General features: G+C 38.2%; 29 non-coding genes across 29 annotated transcripts; all 29 read right to left on the bottom strand.

The window, feature by feature from the left end:
• Nucleotides 1-557: 557 nt before the first annotated feature.
• LOC148617573 (5S ribosomal RNA) lies at nt 558-676 on the bottom strand. Its single transcript, XR_015922700.1, has one exon. It is a non-coding gene; the product is annotated as a 5S ribosomal RNA (ribosomal RNA).
• Nucleotides 677-1,328: 652 nt separating this feature from the next.
• Nucleotides 1,329-1,447, bottom strand: LOC148617572 (5S ribosomal RNA). The gene has a single exon (XR_015922699.1). It is a non-coding gene; the product is annotated as a 5S ribosomal RNA (ribosomal RNA).
• A 652-nt stretch (nt 1,448-2,099) lies between these two features.
• LOC148617571 (5S ribosomal RNA) lies at nt 2,100-2,218 on the bottom strand. Its single transcript, XR_015922698.1, has one exon. It is a non-coding gene; the product is annotated as a 5S ribosomal RNA (ribosomal RNA).
• A 652-nt stretch (nt 2,219-2,870) lies between these two features.
• On the bottom strand, nt 2,871-2,989 carry LOC148617570 (5S ribosomal RNA). The gene has a single exon (XR_015922697.1). It is a non-coding gene; the product is annotated as a 5S ribosomal RNA (ribosomal RNA).
• Nucleotides 2,990-3,641: 652 nt separating this feature from the next.
• LOC148617569 (5S ribosomal RNA) lies at nt 3,642-3,760 on the bottom strand. Its single transcript, XR_015922696.1, has one exon. It is a non-coding gene; the product is annotated as a 5S ribosomal RNA (ribosomal RNA).
• A 652-nt stretch (nt 3,761-4,412) lies between these two features.
• Nucleotides 4,413-4,531, bottom strand: LOC148617568 (5S ribosomal RNA). The gene has a single exon (XR_015922695.1). It is a non-coding gene; the product is annotated as a 5S ribosomal RNA (ribosomal RNA).
• Nucleotides 4,532-5,183: 652 nt separating this feature from the next.
• LOC148617567 (5S ribosomal RNA) lies at nt 5,184-5,302 on the bottom strand. Its single transcript, XR_015922694.1, has one exon. It is a non-coding gene; the product is annotated as a 5S ribosomal RNA (ribosomal RNA).
• A 652-nt stretch (nt 5,303-5,954) lies between these two features.
• Nucleotides 5,955-6,073, bottom strand: LOC148617566 (5S ribosomal RNA). Its single transcript, XR_015922692.1, has one exon. It is a non-coding gene; the product is annotated as a 5S ribosomal RNA (ribosomal RNA).
• Nucleotides 6,074-6,725: 652 nt separating this feature from the next.
• Nucleotides 6,726-6,844, bottom strand: LOC148617565 (5S ribosomal RNA). Its single transcript, XR_015922691.1, has one exon. It is a non-coding gene; the product is annotated as a 5S ribosomal RNA (ribosomal RNA).
• Nucleotides 6,845-7,496: 652 nt separating this feature from the next.
• Nucleotides 7,497-7,615, bottom strand: LOC148617564 (5S ribosomal RNA). Its single transcript, XR_015922690.1, has one exon. It is a non-coding gene; the product is annotated as a 5S ribosomal RNA (ribosomal RNA).
• A 652-nt stretch (nt 7,616-8,267) lies between these two features.
• Nucleotides 8,268-8,386, bottom strand: LOC148617563 (5S ribosomal RNA). Its single transcript, XR_015922689.1, has one exon. It is a non-coding gene; the product is annotated as a 5S ribosomal RNA (ribosomal RNA).
• A 652-nt stretch (nt 8,387-9,038) lies between these two features.
• Nucleotides 9,039-9,157, bottom strand: LOC148617562 (5S ribosomal RNA). The gene has a single exon (XR_015923074.1). It is a non-coding gene; the product is annotated as a 5S ribosomal RNA (ribosomal RNA).
• Nucleotides 9,158-9,809: 652 nt separating this feature from the next.
• Nucleotides 9,810-9,928, bottom strand: LOC148617561 (5S ribosomal RNA). The gene has a single exon (XR_015922688.1). It is a non-coding gene; the product is annotated as a 5S ribosomal RNA (ribosomal RNA).
• Nucleotides 9,929-10,581: 653 nt separating this feature from the next.
• Nucleotides 10,582-10,700, bottom strand: LOC148617560 (5S ribosomal RNA). Its single transcript, XR_015922687.1, has one exon. It is a non-coding gene; the product is annotated as a 5S ribosomal RNA (ribosomal RNA).
• Nucleotides 10,701-11,352: 652 nt separating this feature from the next.
• On the bottom strand, nt 11,353-11,471 carry LOC148617559 (5S ribosomal RNA). The gene has a single exon (XR_015922686.1). It is a non-coding gene; the product is annotated as a 5S ribosomal RNA (ribosomal RNA).
• Nucleotides 11,472-12,123: 652 nt separating this feature from the next.
• On the bottom strand, nt 12,124-12,242 carry LOC148617558 (5S ribosomal RNA). Its single transcript, XR_015922685.1, has one exon. It is a non-coding gene; the product is annotated as a 5S ribosomal RNA (ribosomal RNA).
• Nucleotides 12,243-12,894: 652 nt separating this feature from the next.
• On the bottom strand, nt 12,895-13,013 carry LOC148617557 (5S ribosomal RNA). The gene has a single exon (XR_015922684.1). It is a non-coding gene; the product is annotated as a 5S ribosomal RNA (ribosomal RNA).
• A 652-nt stretch (nt 13,014-13,665) lies between these two features.
• On the bottom strand, nt 13,666-13,784 carry LOC148617556 (5S ribosomal RNA). Its single transcript, XR_015922683.1, has one exon. It is a non-coding gene; the product is annotated as a 5S ribosomal RNA (ribosomal RNA).
• A 652-nt stretch (nt 13,785-14,436) lies between these two features.
• On the bottom strand, nt 14,437-14,555 carry LOC148617555 (5S ribosomal RNA). The gene has a single exon (XR_015922681.1). It is a non-coding gene; the product is annotated as a 5S ribosomal RNA (ribosomal RNA).
• A 652-nt stretch (nt 14,556-15,207) lies between these two features.
• Nucleotides 15,208-15,326, bottom strand: LOC148617554 (5S ribosomal RNA). The gene has a single exon (XR_015922680.1). It is a non-coding gene; the product is annotated as a 5S ribosomal RNA (ribosomal RNA).
• A 652-nt stretch (nt 15,327-15,978) lies between these two features.
• On the bottom strand, nt 15,979-16,097 carry LOC148617553 (5S ribosomal RNA). Its single transcript, XR_015922679.1, has one exon. It is a non-coding gene; the product is annotated as a 5S ribosomal RNA (ribosomal RNA).
• A 652-nt stretch (nt 16,098-16,749) lies between these two features.
• Nucleotides 16,750-16,868, bottom strand: LOC148617552 (5S ribosomal RNA). The gene has a single exon (XR_015922678.1). It is a non-coding gene; the product is annotated as a 5S ribosomal RNA (ribosomal RNA).
• Nucleotides 16,869-17,520: 652 nt separating this feature from the next.
• On the bottom strand, nt 17,521-17,639 carry LOC148617551 (5S ribosomal RNA). Its single transcript, XR_015922677.1, has one exon. It is a non-coding gene; the product is annotated as a 5S ribosomal RNA (ribosomal RNA).
• Nucleotides 17,640-18,291: 652 nt separating this feature from the next.
• LOC148617550 (5S ribosomal RNA) lies at nt 18,292-18,410 on the bottom strand. Its single transcript, XR_015922676.1, has one exon. It is a non-coding gene; the product is annotated as a 5S ribosomal RNA (ribosomal RNA).
• A 652-nt stretch (nt 18,411-19,062) lies between these two features.
• LOC148617549 (5S ribosomal RNA) lies at nt 19,063-19,181 on the bottom strand. The gene has a single exon (XR_015923073.1). It is a non-coding gene; the product is annotated as a 5S ribosomal RNA (ribosomal RNA).
• A 652-nt stretch (nt 19,182-19,833) lies between these two features.
• Nucleotides 19,834-19,952, bottom strand: LOC148617548 (5S ribosomal RNA). Its single transcript, XR_015922675.1, has one exon. It is a non-coding gene; the product is annotated as a 5S ribosomal RNA (ribosomal RNA).
• A 653-nt stretch (nt 19,953-20,605) lies between these two features.
• On the bottom strand, nt 20,606-20,724 carry LOC148617547 (5S ribosomal RNA). The gene has a single exon (XR_015922674.1). It is a non-coding gene; the product is annotated as a 5S ribosomal RNA (ribosomal RNA).
• A 652-nt stretch (nt 20,725-21,376) lies between these two features.
• LOC148617546 (5S ribosomal RNA) lies at nt 21,377-21,495 on the bottom strand. The gene has a single exon (XR_015922673.1). It is a non-coding gene; the product is annotated as a 5S ribosomal RNA (ribosomal RNA).
• Nucleotides 21,496-22,147: 652 nt separating this feature from the next.
• Nucleotides 22,148-22,266, bottom strand: LOC148617545 (5S ribosomal RNA). The gene has a single exon (XR_015922672.1). It is a non-coding gene; the product is annotated as a 5S ribosomal RNA (ribosomal RNA).
• Between the last annotated feature and the right edge of the window lie 548 nt (nt 22,267-22,814).

Below are 22,814 nucleotides of genomic sequence, written 5' to 3'. Positions count from 1 at the left end.
CCCCGCTCTCTAAATAAAGTGACATAAAGAAAATACAATTACTTCTAAAATAAAATTGATACAAAAGAAAAAATATTATTAAATAAATTTCAGAGACTAACATTCAATTTAAATATCAAACTCACCACAGATCCACAAGCAGACGCCCCAGCCCTGCCCCCTCCTTTTTTTTGACAGCGCTCAATCGTGTCAATTTGTCTCAGTTGTAGCACGAAAAGTCCGTGCACGCGCTAATTTTAAAATGAATTGTAAAATGGAAAATGTAATTGCTTCAAACTTTGCAAAATGACAGGACAAATTTTACTCACCGGCGGCTTCAAACCCTGCCTCCCTTTCGTCTGACTGTCGCCATGCGACGTCAAAGTCACAATGACAATATGGGAGCCTTCTAGTCCAATATACGCCCCCGCTATGTTATACTTTTAACGCCTTTTCCTGCTTTTCAATTATGACTATACATAAAAATGCACGTTCTAATAAAACGAACGAAAACTCGTATTCCATTTTCTGTGTCATTTTTGTGATTTTTTTAAAAAATGGCCAGAAATAAAAAGAAATGTCTACGGCATCCGGTATTCCCAGGCGGTCACCCATCCAAGTACTAACCGGACTCGACGCTGCTTAACTTCGGTGATCGGACGAGAACCGGTGCTTTCAGCGTGATATGGTCGTAGACACTAAATGATGTGAAAATTTGCTATATAAAGATTCTAGTTCCTTAAGACATATAGAAAAACAAAACATTTTATGTAGGCTTGGCTGAAGAATTCGCCCCGCTCTCTAAATAAAGTGACATAAAGAAAATACAATTACTTCTAAAATAAAATTGATACAAAAGAAAAAATATTATTAAATAAATTTCAGAGACTAACATTCAATTTAAATATCAAACTCACCACAGATCCACAAGCAGACGCCCCAGCCCTGCCCCCTCCTTTTTTTTGACAGCGCTCAATCGTGTCAATTTGTCTCAGTTGTAGCACGAAAAGTCCGTGCACGCGCTAATTTTAAAATGAATTGTAAAATGGAAAATGTAATTGCTTCAAACTTTGCAAAATGACAGGACAAATTTTACTCACCGGCGGCTTCAAACCCTGCCTCCCTTTCGTCTGACTGTCGCCATGCGACGTCAAAGTCACAATGACAATATGGGACCCTTCTAGTCCAATATACGCCCCCGCTATGTTATACTTTTAACGCCTTTTCCTGCTTTTCAATTATGACTATACATAAAAATGCACGTTCTAATAAAACGAACGAAAACTCGTATTCCATTTTCTGTGTCATTTTTGTGATTTTTTTAAAAAATGGCCAGAAATAAAAAGAAATGTCTACGGCATCCGGTATTCCCAGGCGGTCACCCATCCAAGTACTAACCGGACTCGACGCTGCTTAACTTCGGTGATCGGACGAGAACCGGTGCTTTCAGCGTGATATGGTCGTAGACACTAAATGATGTGAAAATTTGCTATATAAAGATTCTAGTTCCTTAAGACATATAGAAAAACAAAACATTTTATGTAGGCTTGGCTGAAGAATTCGCCCCGCTCTCTAAATAAAGTGACATAAAGAAAATACAATTACTTCTAAAATAAAATTGATACAAAAGAAAAAATATTATTAAATAAATTTCAGAGACTAACATTCAATTTAAATATCAAACTCACCACAGATCCACAAGCAGACGCCCCAGCCCTGCCCCCTCCTTTTTTTTGACAGCGCTCAATCGTGTCAATTTGTCTCAGTTGTAGCACGAAAAGTCCGTGCACGCGCTAATTTTAAAATGAATTGTAAAATGGAAAATGTAATTGCTTCAAACTTTGCAAAATGACAGGACAAATTTTACTCACCGGCGGCTTCAAACCCTGCCTCCCTTTCGTCTGACTGTCGCCATGCGACGTCAAAGTCACAATGACAATATGGGAGCCTTCTAGTCCAATATACGCCCCCGCTATGTTATACTTTTAACGCCTTTTCCTGCTTTTCAATTATGACTATACATAAAAATGCACGTTCTAATAAAACGAACGAAAACTCGTATTCCATTTTCTGTGTCATTTTTGTGATTTTTTTAAAAAATGGCCAGAAATAAAAAGAAATGTCTACGGCATCCGGTATTCCCAGGCGGTCACCCATCCAAGTACTAACCGGACTCGACGCTGCTTAACTTCGGTGATCGGACGAGAACCGGTGCTTTCAGCGTGATATGGTCGTAGACACTAAATGATGTGAAAATTTGCTATATAAAGATTCTAGTTCCTTAAGACATATAGAAAAACAAAACATTTTATGTAGGCTTGGCTGAAGAATTCGCCCCGCTCTCTAAATAAAGTGACATAAAGAAAATACAATTACTTCTAAAATAAAATTGATACAAAAGAAAAAATATTATTAAATAAATTTCAGAGACTAACATTCAATTTAAATATCAAACTCACCACAGATCCACAAGCAGACGCCCCAGCCCTGCCCCCTCCTTTTTTTTGACAGCGCTCAATCGTGTCAATTTGTCTCAGTTGTAGCACGAAAAGTCCGTGCACGCGCTAATTTTAAAATGAATTGTAAAATGGAAAATGTAATTGCTTCAAACTTTGCAAAATGACAGGACAAATTTTACTCACCGGCGGCTTCAAACCCTGCCTCCCTTTCGTCTGACTGTCGCCATGCGACGTCAAAGTCACAATGACAATATGGGAGCCTTCTAGTCCAATATACGCCCCCGCTATGTTATACTTTTAACGCCTTTTCCTGCTTTTCAATTATGACTATACATAAAAATGCACGTTCTAATAAAACGAACGAAAACTCGTATTCCATTTTCTGTGTCATTTTTGTGATTTTTTTAAAAAATGGCCAGAAATAAAAAGAAATGTCTACGGCATCCGGTATTCCCAGGCGGTCACCCATCCAAGTACTAACCGGACTCGACGCTGCTTAACTTCGGTGATCGGACGAGAACCGGTGCTTTCAGCGTGATATGGTCGTAGACACTAAATGATGTGAAAATTTGCTATATAAAGATTCTAGTTCCTTAAGACATATAGAAAAACAAAACATTTTATGTAGGCTTGGCTGAAGAATTCGCCCCGCTCTCTAAATAAAGTGACATAAAGAAAATACAATTACTTCTAAAATAAAATTGATACAAAAGAAAAAATATTATTAAATAAATTTCAGAGACTAACATTCAATTTAAATATCAAACTCACCACAGATCCACAAGCAGACGCCCCAGCCCTGCCCCCTCCTTTTTTTTGACAGCGCTCAATCGTGTCAATTTGTCTCAGTTGTAGCACGAAAAGTCCGTGCACGCGCTAATTTTAAAATGAATTGTAAAATGGAAAATGTAATTGCTTCAAACTTTGCAAAATGACAGGACAAATTTTACTCACCGGCGGCTTCAAACCCTGCCTCCCTTTCGTCTGACTGTCGCCATGCGACGTCAAAGTCACAATGACAATATGGGAGCCTTCTAGTCCAATATACGCCCCCGCTATGTTATACTTTTAACGCCTTTTCCTGCTTTTCAATTATGACTATACATAAAAATGCACGTTCTAATAAAACGAACGAAAACTCGTATTCCATTTTCTGTGTCATTTTTGTGATTTTTTTAAAAAATGGCCAGAAATAAAAAGAAATGTCTACGGCATCCGGTATTCCCAGGCGGTCACCCATCCAAGTACTAACCGGACTCGACGCTGCTTAACTTCGGTGATCGGACGAGAACCGGTGCTTTCAGCGTGATATGGTCGTAGACACTAAATGATGTGAAAATTTGCTATATAAAGATTCTAGTTCCTTAAGACATATAGAAAAACAAAACATTTTATGTAGGCTTGGCTGAAGAATTCGCCCCGCTCTCTAAATAAAGTGACATAAAGAAAATACAATTACTTCTAAAATAAAATTGATACAAAAGAAAAAATATTATTAAATAAATTTCAGAGACTAACATTCAATTTAAATATCAAACTCACCACAGATCCACAAGCAGACGCCCCAGCCCTGCCCCCTCCTTTTTTTTGACAGCGCTCAATCGTGTCAATTTGTCTCAGTTGTAGCACGAAAAGTCCGTGCACGCGCTAATTTTAAAATGAATTGTAAAATGGAAAATGTAATTGCTTCAAACTTTGCAAAATGACAGGACAAATTTTACTCACCGGCGGCTTCAAACCCTGCCTCCCTTTCGTCTGACTGTCGCCATGCGACGTCAAAGTCACAATGACAATATGGGAGCCTTCTAGTCCAATATACGCCCCCGCTATGTTATACTTTTAACGCCTTTTCCTGCTTTTCAATTATGACTATACATAAAAATGCACGTTCTAATAAAACGAACGAAAACTCGTATTCCATTTTCTGTGTCATTTTTGTGATTTTTTTAAAAAATGGCCAGAAATAAAAAGAAATGTCTACGGCATCCGGTATTCCCAGGCGGTCACCCATCCAAGTACTAACCGGACTCGACGCTGCTTAACTTCGGTGATCGGACGAGAACCGGTGCTTTCAGCGTGATATGGTCGTAGACACTAAATGATGTGAAAATTTGCTATATAAAGATTCTAGTTCCTTAAGACATATAGAAAAACAAAACATTTTATGTAGGCTTGGCTGAAGAATTCGCCCCGCTCTCTAAATAAAGTGACATAAAGAAAATACAATTACTTCTAAAATAAAATTGATACAAAAGAAAAAATATTATTAAATAAATTTCAGAGACTAACATTCAATTTAAATATCAAACTCACCACAGATCCACAAGCAGACGCCCCAGCCCTGCCCCCTCCTTTTTTTTGACAGCGCTCAATCGTGTCAATTTGTCTCAGTTGTAGCACGAAAAGTCCGTGCACGCGCTAATTTTAAAATGAATTGTAAAATGGAAAATGTAATTGCTTCAAACTTTGCAAAATGACAGGACAAATTTTACTCACCGGCGGCTTCAAACCCTGCCTCCCTTTCGTCTGACTGTCGCCATGCGACGTCAAAGTCACAATGACAATATGGGAGCCTTCTAGTCCAATATACGCCCCCGCTATGTTATACTTTTAACGCCTTTTCCTGCTTTTCAATTATGACTATACATAAAAATGCACGTTCTAATAAAACGAACGAAAACTCGTATTCCATTTTCTGTGTCATTTTTGTGATTTTTTTAAAAAATGGCCAGAAATAAAAAGAAATGTCTACGGCATCCGGTATTCCCAGGCGGTCACCCATCCAAGTACTAACCGGACTCGACGCTGCTTAACTTCGGTGATCGGACGAGAACCGGTGCTTTCAGCGTGATATGGTCGTAGACACTAAATGATGTGAAAATTTGCTATATAAAGATTCTAGTTCCTTAAGACATATAGAAAAACAAAACATTTTATGTAGGCTTGGCTGAAGAATTCGCCCCGCTCTCTAAATAAAGTGACATAAAGAAAATACAATTACTTCTAAAATAAAATTGATACAAAAGAAAAAATATTATTAAATAAATTTCAGAGACTAACATTCAATTTAAATATCAAACTCACCACAGATCCACAAGCAGACGCCCCAGCCCTGCCCCCTCCTTTTTTTTGACAGCGCTCAATCGTGTCAATTTGTCTCAGTTGTAGCACGAAAAGTCCGTGCACGCGCTAATTTTAAAATGAATTGTAAAATGGAAAATGTAATTGCTTCAAACTTTGCAAAATGACAGGACAAATTTTACTCACCGGCGGCTTCAAACCCTGCCTCCCTTTCGTCTGACTGTCGCCATGCGACGTCAAAGTCACAATGACAATATGGGAGCCTTCTAGTCCAATATACGCCCCCGCTATGTTATACTTTTAACGCCTTTTCCTGCTTTTCAATTATGACTATACATAAAAATGCACGTTCTAATAAAACGAACGAAAACTCGTATTCCATTTTCTGTGTCATTTTTGTGATTTTTTTAAAAAATGGCCAGAAATAAAAAGAAATGTCTACGGCATCCGGTATTCCCAGGCGGTCACCCATCCAAGTACTAACCGGACTCGACGCTGCTTAACTTCGGTGATCGGACGAGAACCGGTGCTTTCAGCGTGATATGGTCGTAGACACTAAATGATGTGAAAATTTGCTATATAAAGATTCTAGTTCCTTAAGACATATAGAAAAACAAAACATTTTATGTAGGCTTGGCTGAAGAATTCGCCCCGCTCTCTAAATAAAGTGACATAAAGAAAATACAATTACTTCTAAAATAAAATTGATACAAAAGAAAAAATATTATTAAATAAATTTCAGAGACTAACATTCAATTTAAATATCAAACTCACCACAGATCCACAAGCAGACGCCCCAGCCCTGCCCCCTCCTTTTTTTTGACAGCGCTCAATCGTGTCAATTTGTCTCAGTTGTAGCACGAAAAGTCCGTGCACGCGCTAATTTTAAAATGAATTGTAAAATGGAAAATGTAATTGCTTCAAACTTTGCAAAATGACAGGACAAATTTTACTCACCGGCGGCTTCAAACCCTGCCTCCCTTTCGTCTGACTGTCGCCATGCGACGTCAAAGTCACAATGACAATATGGGAGCCTTCTAGTCCAATATACGCCCCCGCTATGTTATACTTTTAACGCCTTTTCCTGCTTTTCAATTATGACTATACATAAAAATGCACGTTCTAATAAAACGAACGAAAACTCGTATTCCATTTTCTGTGTCATTTTTGTGATTTTTTTAAAAAATGGCCAGAAATAAAAAGAAATGTCTACGGCATCCGGTATTCCCAGGCGGTCACCCATCCAAGTACTAACCGGACTCGACGCTGCTTAACTTCGGTGATCGGACGAGAACCGGTGCTTTCAGCGTGATATGGTCGTAGACACTAAATGATGTGAAAATTTGCTATATAAAGATTCTAGTTCCTTAAGACATATAGAAAAACAAAACATTTTATGTAGGCTTGGCTGAAGAATTCGCCCCGCTCTCTAAATAAAGTGACATAAAGAAAATACAATTACTTCTAAAATAAAATTGATACAAAAGAAAAAATATTATTAAATAAATTTCAGAGACTAACATTCAATTTAAATATCAAACTCACCACAGATCCACAAGCAGACGCCCCAGCCCTGCCCCCTCCTTTTTTTTGACAGCGCTCAATCGTGTCAATTTGTCTCAGTTGTAGCACGAAAAGTCCGTGCACGCGCTAATTTTAAAATGAATTGTAAAATGGAAAATGTAATTGCTTCAAACTTTGCAAAATGACAGGACAAATTTTACTCACCGGCGGCTTCAAACCCTGCCTCCCTTTCGTCTGACTGTCGCCATGCGACGTCAAAGTCACAATGACAATATGGGAGCCTTCTAGTCCAATATACGCCCCCGCTATGTTATACTTTTAACGCCTTTTCCTGCTTTTCAATTATGACTATACATAAAAATGCACGTTCTAATAAAACGAACGAAAACTCGTATTCCATTTTCTGTGTCATTTTTGTGATTTTTTTAAAAAATGGCCAGAAATAAAAAGAAATGTCTACGGCATCCGGTATTCCCAGGCGGTCACCCATCCAAGTACTAACCGGACTCGACGCTGCTTAACTTCGGTGATCGGACGAGAACCGGTGCTTTCAGCGTGATATGGTCGTAGACACTAAATGATGTGAAAATTTGCTATATAAAGATTCTAGTTCCTTAAGACATATAGAAAAACAAAACATTTTATGTAGGCTTGGCTGAAGAATTCGCCCCGCTCTCTAAATAAAGTGACATAAAGAAAATACAATTACTTCTAAAATAAAATTGATACAAAAGAAAAAATATTATTAAATAAATTTCAGAGACTAACATTCAATTTAAATATCAAACTCACCACAGATCCACAAGCAGACGCCCCAGCCCTGCCCCCTCCTTTTTTTTGACAGCGCTCAATCGTGTCAATTTGTCTCAGTTGTAGCACGAAAAGTCCGTGCACGCGCTAATTTTAAAATGAATTGTAAAATGGAAAATGTAATTGCTTCAAACTTTGCAAAATGACAGGACAAATTTTACTCACCGGCGGCTTCAAACCCTGCCTCCCTTTCGTCTGACTGTCGCCATGCGACGTCAAAGTCACAATGACAATATGGGAGCCTTCTAGTCCAATATACGCCCCCGCTATGTTATACTTTTAACGCCTTTTCCTGCTTTTCAATTATGACTATACATAAAAATGCACGTTCTAATAAAACGAACGAAAACTCGTATTCCATTTTCTGTGTCATTTTTGTGATTTTTTTAAAAAATGGCCAGAAATAAAAAGAAATGTCTACGGCATCCGGTATTCCCAGGCGGTCACCCATCCAAGTACTAACCGGACTCGACGCTGCTTAACTTCGGTGATCGGACGAGAACCGGTGCTTTCAGCGTGATATGGTCGTAGACACTAAATGATGTGAAAATTTGCTATATAAAGATTCTAGTTCCTTAAGACATATAGAAAAACAAAACATTTTATGTAGGCTTGGCTGAAGAATTCGCCCCGCTCTCTAAATAAAGTGACATAAAGAAAATACAATTACTTCTAAAATAAAATTGATACAAAAGAAAAAATATTATTAAATAAATTTCAGAGACTAACATTCAATTTAAATATCAAACTCACCACAGATCCACAAGCAGACGCCCCAGCCCTGCCCCCTCCTTTTTTTTGACAGCGCTCAATCGTGTCAATTTGTCTCAGTTGTAGCACGAAAAGTCCGTGCACGCGCTAATTTTAAAATGAATTGTAAAATGGAAAATGTAATTGCTTCAAACTTTGCAAAATGACAGGACAAATTTTACTCACCGGCGGCTTCAAACCCTGCCTCCCTTTCGTCTGACTGTCGCCATGCGACGTCAAAGTCACAATGACAATATGGGAGCCTTCTAGTCCAATATACGCCCCCGCTATGTTATACTTTTAACGCCTTTTCCTGCTTTTCAATTATGACTATACATAAAAATGCACGTTCTAATAAAACGAACGAAAACTCGTATTCCATTTTCTGTGTCATTTTTGTGATTTTTTTAAAAAATGGCCAGAAATAAAAAGAAATGTCTACGGCATCCGGTATTCCCAGGCGGTCACCCATCCAAGTACTAACCGGACTCGACGCTGCTTAACTTCGTTGATCGGACGAGAACCGGTGCTTTCAGCGTGATATGGTCGTAGACACTAAATGATGTGAAAATTTGCTATATAAAGATTCTAGTTCCTTAAGACATATAGAAAAACAAAACATTTTATGTAGGCTTGGCTGAAGAATTCGCCCCGCTCTCTAAATAAAGTGACATAAAGAAAATACAATTACTTCTAAAATAAAATTGATACAAAAGAAAAAATATTATTAAATAAATTTCAGAGACTAACATTCAATTTAAATATCAAACTCACCACAGATCCACAAGCAGACGCCCCAGCCCTGCCCCCTCCTTTTTTTTGACAGCGCTCAATCGTGTCAATTTGTCTCAGTTGTAGCACGAAAAGTCCGTGCACGCGCTAATTTTAAAATGAATTGTAAAATGGAAAATGTAATTGCTTCAAACTTTGCAAAATGACAGGACAAATTTTACTCACCGGCGGCTTCAAACCCTGCCTCCCTTTCGTCTGACTGTCGCCATGCGACGTCAAAGTCACAATGACAATATGGGAGCCTTCTAGTCCAATATACGCCCCCGCTATGTTATACTTTTAACGCCTTTTCCTGCTTTTCAATTATGACTATACATAAAAATGCACGTTCTAATAAAACGAACGAAAACTCGTATTCCATTTTCTGTGTCATTTTTGTGATTTTTTTAAAAAATGGCCAGAAATAAAAAGAAATGTCTACGGCATCCGGTATTCCCAGGCGGTCACCCATCCAAGTACTAACCGGACTCGACGCTGCTTAACTTCGGTGATCGGACGAGAACCGGTGCTTTCAGCGTGATATGGTCGTAGACACTAAATGATGTGAAAATTTGCTATATAAAGATTCTAGTTCCTTAAGACATATAGAAAAACAAAACATTTTATGTAGGCTTGGCTGAAGAATTCGCCCCGCTCTCTAAATAAAGTGACATAAAGAAAATACAATTACTTCTAAAATAAAATTGATACAAAAGAAAAAATATTATTAAATAAATTTCAGAGACTAACATTCAATTTAAATATCAAACTCACCACAGATCCACAAGCAGACGCCCCAGCCCTGCCCCCTCCTTTTTTTTTGACAGCGCTCAATCGTGTCAATTTGTCTCAGTTGTAGCACGAAAAGTCCGTGCACGCGCTAATTTTAAAATGAATTGTAAAATGGAAAATGTAATTGCTTCAAACTTTGCAAAATGACAGGACAAATTTTACTCACCGGCGGCTTCAAACCCTGCCTCCCTTTCGTCTGACTGTCGCCATGCGACGTCAAAGTCACAATGACAATATGGGAGCCTTCTAGTCCAATATACGCCCCCGCTATGTTATACTTTTAACGCCTTTTCCTGCTTTTCAATTATGACTATACATAAAAATGCACGTTCTAATAAAACGAACGAAAACTCGTATTCCATTTTCTGTGTCATTTTTGTGATTTTTTTAAAAAATGGCCAGAAATAAAAAGAAATGTCTACGGCATCCGGTATTCCCAGGCGGTCACCCATCCAAGTACTAACCGGACTCGACGCTGCTTAACTTCGGTGATCGGACGAGAACCGGTGCTTTCAGCGTGATATGGTCGTAGACACTAAATGATGTGAAAATTTGCTATATAAAGATTCTAGTTCCTTAAGACATATAGAAAAACAAAACATTTTATGTAGGCTTGGCTGAAGAATTCGCCCCGCTCTCTAAATAAAGTGACATAAAGAAAATACAATTACTTCTAAAATAAAATTGATACAAAAGAAAAAATATTATTAAATAAATTTCAGAGACTAACATTCAATTTAAATATCAAACTCACCACAGATCCACAAGCAGACGCCCCAGCCCTGCCCCCTCCTTTTTTTTGACAGCGCTCAATCGTGTCAATTTGTCTCAGTTGTAGCACGAAAAGTCCGTGCACGCGCTAATTTTAAAATGAATTGTAAAATGGAAAATGTAATTGCTTCAAACTTTGCAAAATGACAGGACAAATTTTACTCACCGGCGGCTTCAAACCCTGCCTCCCTTTCGTCTGACTGTCGCCATGCGACGTCAAAGTCACAATGACAATATGGGAGCCTTCTAGTCCAATATACGCCCCCGCTATGTTATACTTTTAACGCCTTTTCCTGCTTTTCAATTATGACTATACATAAAAATGCACGTTCTAATAAAACGAACGAAAACTCGTATTCCATTTTCTGTGTCATTTTTGTGATTTTTTTAAAAAATGGCCAGAAATAAAAAGAAATGTCTACGGCATCCGGTATTCCCAGGCGGTCACCCATCCAAGTACTAACCGGACTCGACGCTGCTTAACTTCGGTGATCGGACGAGAACCGGTGCTTTCAGCGTGATATGGTCGTAGACACTAAATGATGTGAAAATTTGCTATATAAAGATTCTAGTTCCTTAAGACATATAGAAAAACAAAACATTTTATGTAGGCTTGGCTGAAGAATTCGCCCCGCTCTCTAAATAAAGTGACATAAAGAAAATACAATTACTTCTAAAATAAAATTGATACAAAAGAAAAAATATTATTAAATAAATTTCAGAGACTAACATTCAATTTAAATATCAAACTCACCACAGATCCACAAGCAGACGCCCCAGCCCTGCCCCCTCCTTTTTTTTGACAGCGCTCAATCGTGTCAATTTGTCTCAGTTGTAGCACGAAAAGTCCGTGCACGCGCTAATTTTAAAATGAATTGTAAAATGGAAAATGTAATTGCTTCAAACTTTGCAAAATGACAGGACAAATTTTACTCACCGGCGGCTTCAAACCCTGCCTCCCTTTCGTCTGACTGTCGCCATGCGACGTCAAAGTCACAATGACAATATGGGAGCCTTCTAGTCCAATATACGCCCCCGCTATGTTATACTTTTAACGCCTTTTCCTGCTTTTCAATTATGACTATACATAAAAATGCACGTTCTAATAAAACGAACGAAAACTCGTATTCCATTTTCTGTGTCATTTTTGTGATTTTTTTAAAAAATGGCCAGAAATAAAAAGAAATGTCTACGGCATCCGGTATTCCCAGGCGGTCACCCATCCAAGTACTAACCGGACTCGACGCTGCTTAACTTCGGTGATCGGACGAGAACCGGTGCTTTCAGCGTGATATGGTCGTAGACACTAAATGATGTGAAAATTTGCTATATAAAGATTCTAGTTCCTTAAGACATATAGAAAAACAAAACATTTTATGTAGGCTTGGCTGAAGAATTCGCCCCGCTCTCTAAATAAAGTGACATAAAGAAAATACAATTACTTCTAAAATAAAATTGATACAAAAGAAAAAATATTATTAAATAAATTTCAGAGACTAACATTCAATTTAAATATCAAACTCACCACAGATCCACAAGCAGACGCCCCAGCCCTGCCCCCTCCTTTTTTTTGACAGCGCTCAATCGTGTCAATTTGTCTCAGTTGTAGCACGAAAAGTCCGTGCACGCGCTAATTTTAAAATGAATTGTAAAATGGAAAATGTAATTGCTTCAAACTTTGCAAAATGACAGGACAAATTTTACTCACCGGCGGCTTCAAACCCTGCCTACCTTTCGTCTGACTGTCGCCATGCGACGTCAAAGTCACAATGACAATATGGGAGCCTTCTAGTCCAATATACGCCCCCGCTATGTTATACTTTTAACGCCTTTTCCTGCTTTTCAATTATGACTATACATAAAAATGCACGTTCTAATAAAACGAACGAAAACTCGTATTCCATTTTCTGTGTCATTTTTGTGATTTTTTTAAAAAATGGCCAGAAATAAAAAGAAATGTCTACGGCATCCGGTATTCCCAGGCGGTCACCCATCCAAGTACTAACCGGACTCGACGCTGCTTAACTTCGGTGATCGGACGAGAACCGGTGCTTTCAGCGTGATATGGTCGTAGACACTAAATGATGTGAAAATTTGCTATATAAAGATTCTAGTTCCTTAAGACATATAGAAAAACAAAACATTTTATGTAGGCTTGGCTGAAGAATTCGCCCCGCTCTCTAAATAAAGTGACATAAAGAAAATACAATTACTTCTAAAATAAAATTGATACAAAAGAAAAAATATTATTAAATAAATTTCAGAGACTAACATTCAATTTAAATATCAAACTCACCACAGATCCACAAGCAGACGCCCCAGCCCTGCCCCCTCCTTTTTTTTGACAGCGCTCAATCGTGTCAATTTGTCTCAGTTGTAGCACGAAAAGTCCGTGCACGCGCTAATTTTAAAATGAATTGTAAAATGGAAAATGTAATTGCTTCAAACTTTGCAAAATGACAGGACAAATTTTACTCACCGGCGGCTTCAAACCCTGCCTCCCTTTCGTCTGACTGTCGCCATGCGACGTCAAAGTCACAATGACAATATGGGAGCCTTCTAGTCCAATATACGCCCCCGCTATGTTATACTTTTAACGCCTTTTCCTGCTTTTCAATTATGACTATACATAAAAATGCACGTTCTAATAAAACGAACGAAAACTCGTATTCCATTTTCTGTGTCATTTTTGTGATTTTTTTAAAAAATGGCCAGAAATAAAAAGAAATGTCTACGGCATCCGGTATTCCCAGGCGGTCACCCATCCAAGTACTAACCGGACTCGACGCTGCTTAACTTCGGTGATCGGACGAGAACCGGTGCTTTCAGCGTGATATGGTCGTAGACACTAAATGATGTGAAAATTTGCTATATAAAGATTCTAGTTCCTTAAGACATATAGAAAAACAAAACATTTTATGTAGGCTTGGCTGAAGAATTCGCCCCGCTCTCTAAATAAAGTGACATAAAGAAAATACAATTACTTCTAAAATAAAATTGATACAAAAGAAAAAATATTATTAAATAAATTTCAGAGACTAACATTCAATTTAAATATCAAACTCACCACAGATCCACAAGCAGACGCCCCAGCCCTGCCCCCTCCTTTTTTTTGACAGCGCTCAATCGTGTCAATTTGTCTCAGTTGTAGCACGAAAAGTCCGTGCACGCGCTAATTTTAAAATGAATTGTAAAATGGAAAATGTAATTGCTTCAAACTTTGCAAAATGACAGGACAAATTTTACTCACCGGCGGCTTCAAACCCTGCCTCCCTTTCGTCTGACTGTCGCCATGCGACGTCAAAGTCACAATGACAATATGGGAGCCTTCTAGTCCAATATACGCCCCCGCTATGTTATACTTTTAACGCCTTTTCCTGCTTTTCAATTATGACTATACATAAAAATGCACGTTCTAATAAAACGAACGAAAACTCGTATTCCATTTTCTGTGTCATTTTTGTGATTTTTTTAAAAAATGGCCAGAAATAAAAAGAAATGTCTACGGCATCCGGTATTCCCAGGCGGTCACCCATCCAAGTACTAACCGGACTCGACGCTGCTTAACTTCGGTGATCGGACGAGAACCGGTGCTTTCAGCGTGATATGGTCGTAGACACTAAATGATGTGAAAATTTGCTATATAAAGATTCTAGTTCCTTAAGACATATAGAAAAACAAAACATTTTATGTAGGCTTGGCTGAAGAATTCGCCCCGCTCTCTAAATAAAGTGACATAAAGAAAATACAATTACTTCTAAAATAAAATTGATACAAAAGAAAAAATATTATTAAATAAATTTCAGAGACTAACATTCAATTTAAATATCAAACTCACCACAGATCCACAAGCAGACGCCCCAGCCCTGCCCCCTCCTTTTTTTTGACAGCGCTCAATCGTGTCAATTTGTCTCAGTTGTAGCACGAAAAGTCCGTGCACGCGCTAATTTTAAAATGAATTGTAAAATGGAAAATGTAATTGCTTCAAACTTTGCAAAATGACAGGACAAATTTTACTCACCGGCGGCTTCAAACCCTGCCTCCCTTTCGTCTGACTGTCGCCATGCGACGTCAAAGTCACAATGACAATATGGGAGCCTTCTAGTCCAATATACGCCCCCGCTATGTTATACTTTTAACGCCTTTTCCTGCTTTTCAATTATGACTATACATAAAAATGCACGTTCTAATAAAACGAACGAAAACTCGTATTCCATTTTCTGTGTCATTTTTGTGATTTTTTTAAAAAATGGCCAGAAATAAAAAGAAATGTCTACGGCATCCGGTATTCCCAGGCGGTCACCCATCCAAGTACTAACCGGACTCGACGCTGCTTAACTTCGGTGATCGGACGAGAACCGGTGCTTTCAGCGTGATATGGTCGTAGACACTAAATGATGTGAAAATTTGCTATATAAAGATTCTAGTTCCTTAAGACATATAGAAAAACAAAACATTTTATGTAGGCTTGGCTGAAGAATTCGCCCCGCTCTCTAAATAAAGTGACATAAAGAAAATACAATTACTTCTAAAATAAAATTGATACAAAAGAAAAAATATTATTAAATAAATTTCAGAGACTAACATTCAATTTAAATATCAAACTCACCACAGATCCACAAGCAGACGCCCCAGCCCTGCCCCCTCCTTTTTTTTGACAGCGCTCAATCGTGTCAATTTGTCTCAGTTGTAGCACGAAAAGTCCGTGCACGCGCTAATTTTAAAATGAATTGTAAAATGGAAAATGTAATTGCTTCAAACTTTGCAAAATGACAGGACAAATTTTACTCACCGGCGGCTTCAAACCCTGCCTCCCTTTCGTCTGACTGTCGCCATGCGACGTCAAAGTCACAATGACAATATGGGAGCCTTCTAGTCCAATATACGCCCCCGCTATGTTATACTTTTAACGCCTTTTCCTGCTTTTCAATTATGACTATACATAAAAATGCACGTTCTAATAAAACGAACGAAAACTCGTATTCCATTTTCTGTGTCATTTTTGTGATTTTTTTAAAAAATGGCCAGAAATAAAAAGAAATGTCTACGGCATCCGGTATTCCCAGGCGGTCACCCATCCAAGTACTAACCGGACTCGACGCTGCTTAACTTCGGTGATCGGACGAGAACCGGTGCTTTCAGCGTGATATGGTCGTAGACACTAAATGATGTGAAAATTTGCTATATAAAGATTCTAGTTCCTTAAGACATATAGAAAAACAAAACATTTTATGTAGGCTTGGCTGAAGAATTCGCCCCGCTCTCTAAATAAAGTGACATAAAGAAAATACAATTACTTCTAAAATAAAATTGATACAAAAGAAAAAATATTATTAAATAAATTTCAGAGACTAACATTCAATTTAAATATCAAACTCACCACAGATCCACAAGCAGACGCCCCAGCCCTGCCCCCTCCTTTTTTTTGACAGCGCTCAATCGTGTCAATTTGTCTCAGTTGTAGCACGAAAAGTCCGTGCACGCGCTAATTTTAAAATGAATTGTAAAATGGAAAATGTAATTGCTTCAAACTTTGCAAAATGACAGGACAAATTTTACTCACCGGCGGCTTCAAACCCTGCCTCCCTTTCGTCTGACTGTCGCCATGCGACGTCAAAGTCACAATGACAATATGGGAGCCTTCTAGTCCAATATACGCCCCCGCTATGTTATACTTTTAACGCCTTTTCCTGCTTTTCAATTATGACTATACATAAAAATGCACGTTCTAATAAAACGAACGAAAACTCGTATTCCATTTTCTGTGTCATTTTTGTGATTTTTTTAAAAAATGGCCAGAAATAAAAAGAAATGTCTACGGCATCCGGTATTCCCAGGCGGTCACCCATCCAAGTACTAACCGGACTCGACGCTGCTTAACTTCGGTGATCGGACGAGAACCGGTGCTTTCAGCGTGATATGGTCGTAGACACTAAATGATGTGAAAATTTGCTATATAAAGATTCTAGTTCCTTAAGACATATAGAAAAACAAAACATTTTATGTAGGCTTGGCTGAAGAATTCGCCCCGCTCTCTAAATAAAGTGACATAAAGAAAATACAATTACTTCTAAAATAAAATTGATACAAAAGAAAAAATATTATTAAATAAATTTCAGAGACTAACATTCAATTTAAATATCAAACTCACCACAGATCCACAAGCAGACGCCCCAGCCCTGCCCCCTCCTTTTTTTTGACAGCGCTCAATCGTGTCAATTTGTCTCAGTTGTAGCACGAAAAGTCCGTGCACGCGCTAATTTTAAAATGAATTGTAAAATGGAAAATGTAATTGCTTCAAACTTTGCAAAATGACAGGACAAATTTTACTCACCGGCGGCTTCAAACCCTGCCTCCCTTTCGTCTGACTGTCGCCATGCGACGTCAAAGTCACAATGACAATATGGGAGCCTTCTAGTCCAATATACGCCCCCGCTATGTTATACTTTTAACGCCTTTTCCTGCTTTTCAATTATGACTATACATAAAAATGCACGTTCTAATAAAACGAACGAAAACTCGTATTCCATTTTCTGTGTCATTTTTGTGATTTTTTTAAAAAATGGCCAGAAATAAAAAGAAATGTCTACGGCATCCGGTATTCCCAGGCGGTCACCCATCCAAGTACTAACCGGACTCGACGCTGCTTAACTTCGGTGATCGGACGAGAACCGGTGCTTTCAGCGTGATATGGTCGTAGACACTAAATGATGTGAAAATTTGCTATATAAAGATTCTAGTTCCTTAAGACATATAGAAAAACAAAACATTTTATGTAGGCTTGGCTGAAGAATTCGCCCCGCTCTCTAAATAAAGTGACATAAAGAAAATACAATTACTTCTAAAATAAAATTGATACAAAAGAAAAAATATTATTAAATAAATTTCAGAGACTAACATTCAATTTAAATATCAAACTCACCACAGATCCACAAGCAGACGCCCCAGCCCTGCCCCCTCCTTTTTTTTGACAGCGCTCAATCGTGTCAATTTGTCTCAGTTGTAGCACGAAAAGTCCGTGCACGCGCTAATTTTAAAATGAATTGTAAAATGGAAAATGTAATTGCTTCAAACTTTGCAAAATGACAGGACAAATTTTACTCACCGGCGGCTTCAAACCCTGCCTCCCTTTCGTCTGACTGTCGCCATGCGACGTCAAAGTCACAATGACAATATGGGAGCCTTCTAGTCCAATATACGCCCCCGCTATGTTATACTTTTAACGCCTTTTCCTGCTTTTCAATTATGACTATACATAAAAATGCACGTTCTAATAAAACGAACGAAAACTCGTATTCCATTTTCTGTGTCATTTTTGTGATTTTTTTAAAAAATGGCCAGAAATAAAAAGAAATGTCTACGGCATCCGGTATTCCCAGGCGGTCACCCATCCAAGTACTAACCGGACTCGACGCTGCTTAACTTCGGTGATCGGACGAGAACCGGTGCTTTCAGCGTGATATGGTCGTAGACACTAAATGATGTGAAAATTTGCTATATAAAGATTCTAGTTCCTTAAGACATATAGAAAAACAAAACATTTTATGTAGGCTTGGCTGAAGAATTCGCCCCGCTCTCTAAATAAAGTGACATAAAGAAAATACAATTACTTCTAAAATAAAATTGATACAAAAGAAAAAATATTATTAAATAAATTTCAGAGACTAACATTCAATTTAAATATCAAACTCACCACAGATCCACAAGCAGACGCCCCAGCCCTGCCCCCTCCTTTTTTTTGACAGCGCTCAATCGTGTCAATTTGTCTCAGTTGTAGCACGAAAAGTCCGTGCACGCGCTAATTTTAAAATGAATTGTAAAATGGAAAATGTAATTGCTTCAAACTTTGCAAAATGACAGGACAAATTTTACTCACCGGCGGCTTCAAACCCTGCCTCCCTTTCGTCTGACTGTCGCCATGCGACGTCAAAGTCACAATGACAATATGGGAGCCTTCTAGTCCAATATACGCCCCCGCTATGTTATACTTTTAACGCCTTTTCCTGCTTTTCAATTATGACTATACATAAAAATGCACGTTCTAATAAAACGAACGAAAACTCGTATTCCATTTTCTGTGTCATTTTTGTGATTTTTTTAAAAAATGGCCAGAAATAAAAAGAAATGTCTACGGCATCCGGTATTCCCAGGCGGTCACCCATCCAAGTACTAACCGGACTCGACGCTGCTTAACTTCGTTGATCGGACGAGAACCGGTGCTTTCAGCGTGATATGGTCGTAGACACTAAATGATGTGAAAATTTGCTATATAAAGATTCTAGTTCCTTAAGACATATAGAAAAACAAAACATTTTATGTAGGCTTGGCTGAAGAATTCGCCCCGCTCTCTAAATAAAGTGACATAAAGAAAATACAATTACTTCTAAAATAAAATTGATACAAAAGAAAAAATATTATTAAATAAATTTCAGAGACTAACATTCAATTTAAATATCAAACTCACCACAGATCCACAAGCAGACGCCCCAGCCCTGCCCCCTCCTTTTTTTTGACAGCGCTCAATCGTGTCAATTTGTCTCAGTTGTAGCACGAAAAGTCCGTGCACGCGCTAATTTTAAAATGAATTGTAAAATGGAAAATGTAATTGCTTCAAACTTTGCAAAATGACAGGACAAATTTTACTCACCGGCGGCTTCAAACCCTGCCTCCCTTTCGTCTGACTGTCGCCATGCGACGTCAAAGTCACAATGACAATATGGGAGCCTTCTAGTCCAATATACGCCCCCGCTATGTTATACTTTTAACGCCTTTTCCTGCTTTTCAATTATGACTATACATAAAAATGCACGTTCTAATAAAACGAACGAAAACTCGTATTCCATTTTCTGTGTCATTTTTGTGATTTTTTTAAAAAATGGCCAGAAATAAAAAGAAATGTCTACGGCATCCGGTATTCCCAGGCGGTCACCCATCCAAGTACTAACCGGACTCGACGCTGCTTAACTTCGGTGATCGGACGAGAACCGGTGCTTTCAGCGTGATATGGTCGTAGACACTAAATGATGTGAAAATTTGCTATATAAAGATTCTAGTTCCTTAAGACATATAGAAAAACAAAACATTTTATGTAGGCTTGGCTGAAGAATTCGCCCCGCTCTCTAAATAAAGTGACATAAAGAAAATACAATTACTTCTAAAATAAAATTGATACAAAAGAAAAAATATTATTAAATAAATTTCAGAGACTAACATTCAATTTAAATATCAAACTCACCACAGATCCACAAGCAGACGCCCCAGCCCTGCCCCCTCCTTTTTTTTTGACAGCGCTCAATCGTGTCAATTTGTCTCAGTTGTAGCACGAAAAGTCCGTGCACGCGCTAATTTTAAAATGAATTGTAAAATGGAAAATGTAATTGCTTCAAACTTTGCAAAATGACAGGACAAATTTTACTCACCGGCGGCTTCAAACCCTGCCTCCCTTTCGTCTGACTGTCGCCATGCGACGTCAAAGTCACAATGACAATATGGGAGCCTTCTAGTCCAATATACGCCCCCGCTATGTTATACTTTTAACGCCTTTTCCTGCTTTTCAATTATGACTATACATAAAAATGCACGTTCTAATAAAACGAACGAAAACTCGTATTCCATTTTCTGTGTCATTTTTGTGATTTTTTTAAAAAATGGCCAGAAATAAAAAGAAATGTCTACGGCATCCGGTATTCCCAGGCGGTCACCCATCCAAGTACTAACCGGACTCGACGCTGCTTAACTTCGGTGATCGGACGAGAACCGGTGCTTTCAGCGTGATATGGTCGTAGACACTAAATGATGTGAAAATTTGCTATATAAAGATTCTAGTTCCTTAAGACATATAGAAAAACAAAACATTTTATGTAGGCTTGGCTGAAGAATTCGCCCCGCTCTCTAAATAAAGTGACATAAAGAAAATACAATTACTTCTAAAATAAAATTGATACAAAAGAAAAAATATTATTAAATAAATTTCAGAGACTAACATTCAATTTAAATATCAAACTCACCACAGATCCACAAGCAGACGCCCCAGCCCTGCCCCCTCCTTTTTTTTGACAGCGCTCAATCGTGTCAATTTGTCTCAGTTGTAGCACGAAAAGTCCGTGCACGCGCTAATTTTAAAATGAATTGTAAAATGGAAAATGTAATTGCTTCAAACTTTGCAAAATGACAGGACAAATTTTACTCACCGGCGGCTTCAAACCCTGCCTCCCTTTCGTCTGACTGTCGCCATGCGACGTCAAAGTCACAATGACAATATGGGAGCCTTCTAGTCCAATATACGCCCCCGCTATGTTATACTTTTAACGCCTTTTCCTGCTTTTCAATTATGACTATACATAAAAATGCACGTTCTAATAAAACGAACGAAAACTCGTATTCCATTTTCTGTGTCATTTTTGTGATTTTTTTAAAAAATGGCCAGAAATAAAAAGAAATGTCTACGGCATCCGGTATTCCCAGGCGGTCACCCATCCAAGTACTAACCGGACTCGACGCTGCTTAACTTCGGTGATCGGACGAGAACCGGTGCTTTCAGCGTGATATGGTCGTAGACACTAAATGATGTGAAAATTTGCTATATAAAGATTCTAGTTCCTTAAGACATATAGAAAAACAAAACATTTTATGTAGGCTTGGCTGAAGAATTCGCCCCGCTCTCTAAATAAAGTGACATAAAGAAAATACAATTACTTCTAAAATAAAATTGATACAAAAGAAAAAATATTATTAAATAAATTTCAGAGACTAACATTCAATTTAAATATCAAACTCACCACAGATCCACAAGCAGACGCCCCAGCCCTGCCCCCTCCTTTTTTTTGACAGCGCTCAATCGTGTCAATTTGTCTCAGTTGTAGCACGAAAAGTCCGTGCACGCGCTAATTTTAAAATGAATTGTAAAATGGAAAATGTAATTGCTTCAAACTTTGCAAAATGACAGGACAAATTTTACTCACCGGCGGCTTCAAACCCTGCCTCCCTTTCGTCTGACTGTCGCCATGCGACGTCAAAGTCACAATGACAATATGGGAGCCTTCTAGTCCAATATACGCCCCCGCTATGTTATACTTTTAACGCCTTTTCCTGCTTTTCAATTATGACTATACATAAAAATGCACGTTCTAATAAAACGAACGAAAACTCGTATTCCATTTTCTGTGTCATTTTTGTGATTTTTTTAAAAAATGGCCAGAAATAAAAAGAAATGTCTACGGCATCCGGTATTCCCAGGCGGTCACCCATCCAAGTACTAACCGGACTCGACGCTGCTTAACTTCGGTGATCGGACGAGAACCGGTGCTTTCAGCGTGATATGGTCGTAGACACTAAATGATGTGAAAATTTGCTATATAAAGATTCTAGTTCCTTAAGACATATAGAAAAACAAAACATTTTATGTAGGCTTGGCTGAAGAATTCGCCCCGCTCTCTAAATAAAGTGACATAAAGAAAATACAATTACTTCTAAAATAAAATTGATACAAAAGAAAAAATATTATTAAATAAATTTCAGAGACTAACATTCAATTTAAATATCAAACTCACCACAGATCCACAAGCAGACGCCCCAGCCCTGCCCCCTCCTTTTTTTTGACAGCGCTCAATCGTGTCAATTTGTCTCAGTTGTAGCACGAAAAGTCCGTGCACGCGCTAATTTTAAAATGAATTGTAAAATGGAAAATGTAATTGCTTCAAACTTTGCAAAATGACAGGACAAATTTTACTCACCGGCGGCTTCAAACCCTGCCTACCTTTCGTCTGACTGTCGCCATGCGACGTCAAAGTCACAATGACAATATGGGAGCCTTCTAGTCCAATATACGCCCCCGCTATGTTATACTTTTAACGCCTTTTCCTGCTTTTCAATTATGAC

The sequence above is a fragment of the Perna viridis genome, chromosome 5, assembly GCF_037379345.1.
Source record: "Perna viridis isolate PV_CMFRI_1.1 ecotype Kerala chromosome 5, ASM3737934v1, whole genome shotgun sequence".
In the NCBI taxonomy this organism is placed as follows: Eukaryota; Metazoa; Mollusca; class Bivalvia; order Mytilida; family Mytilidae; genus Perna; species Perna viridis.
The sequence above is the reverse complement of the archived record's forward strand: the minus strand, read 5'-3'. Positions and strand labels throughout refer to the sequence as shown.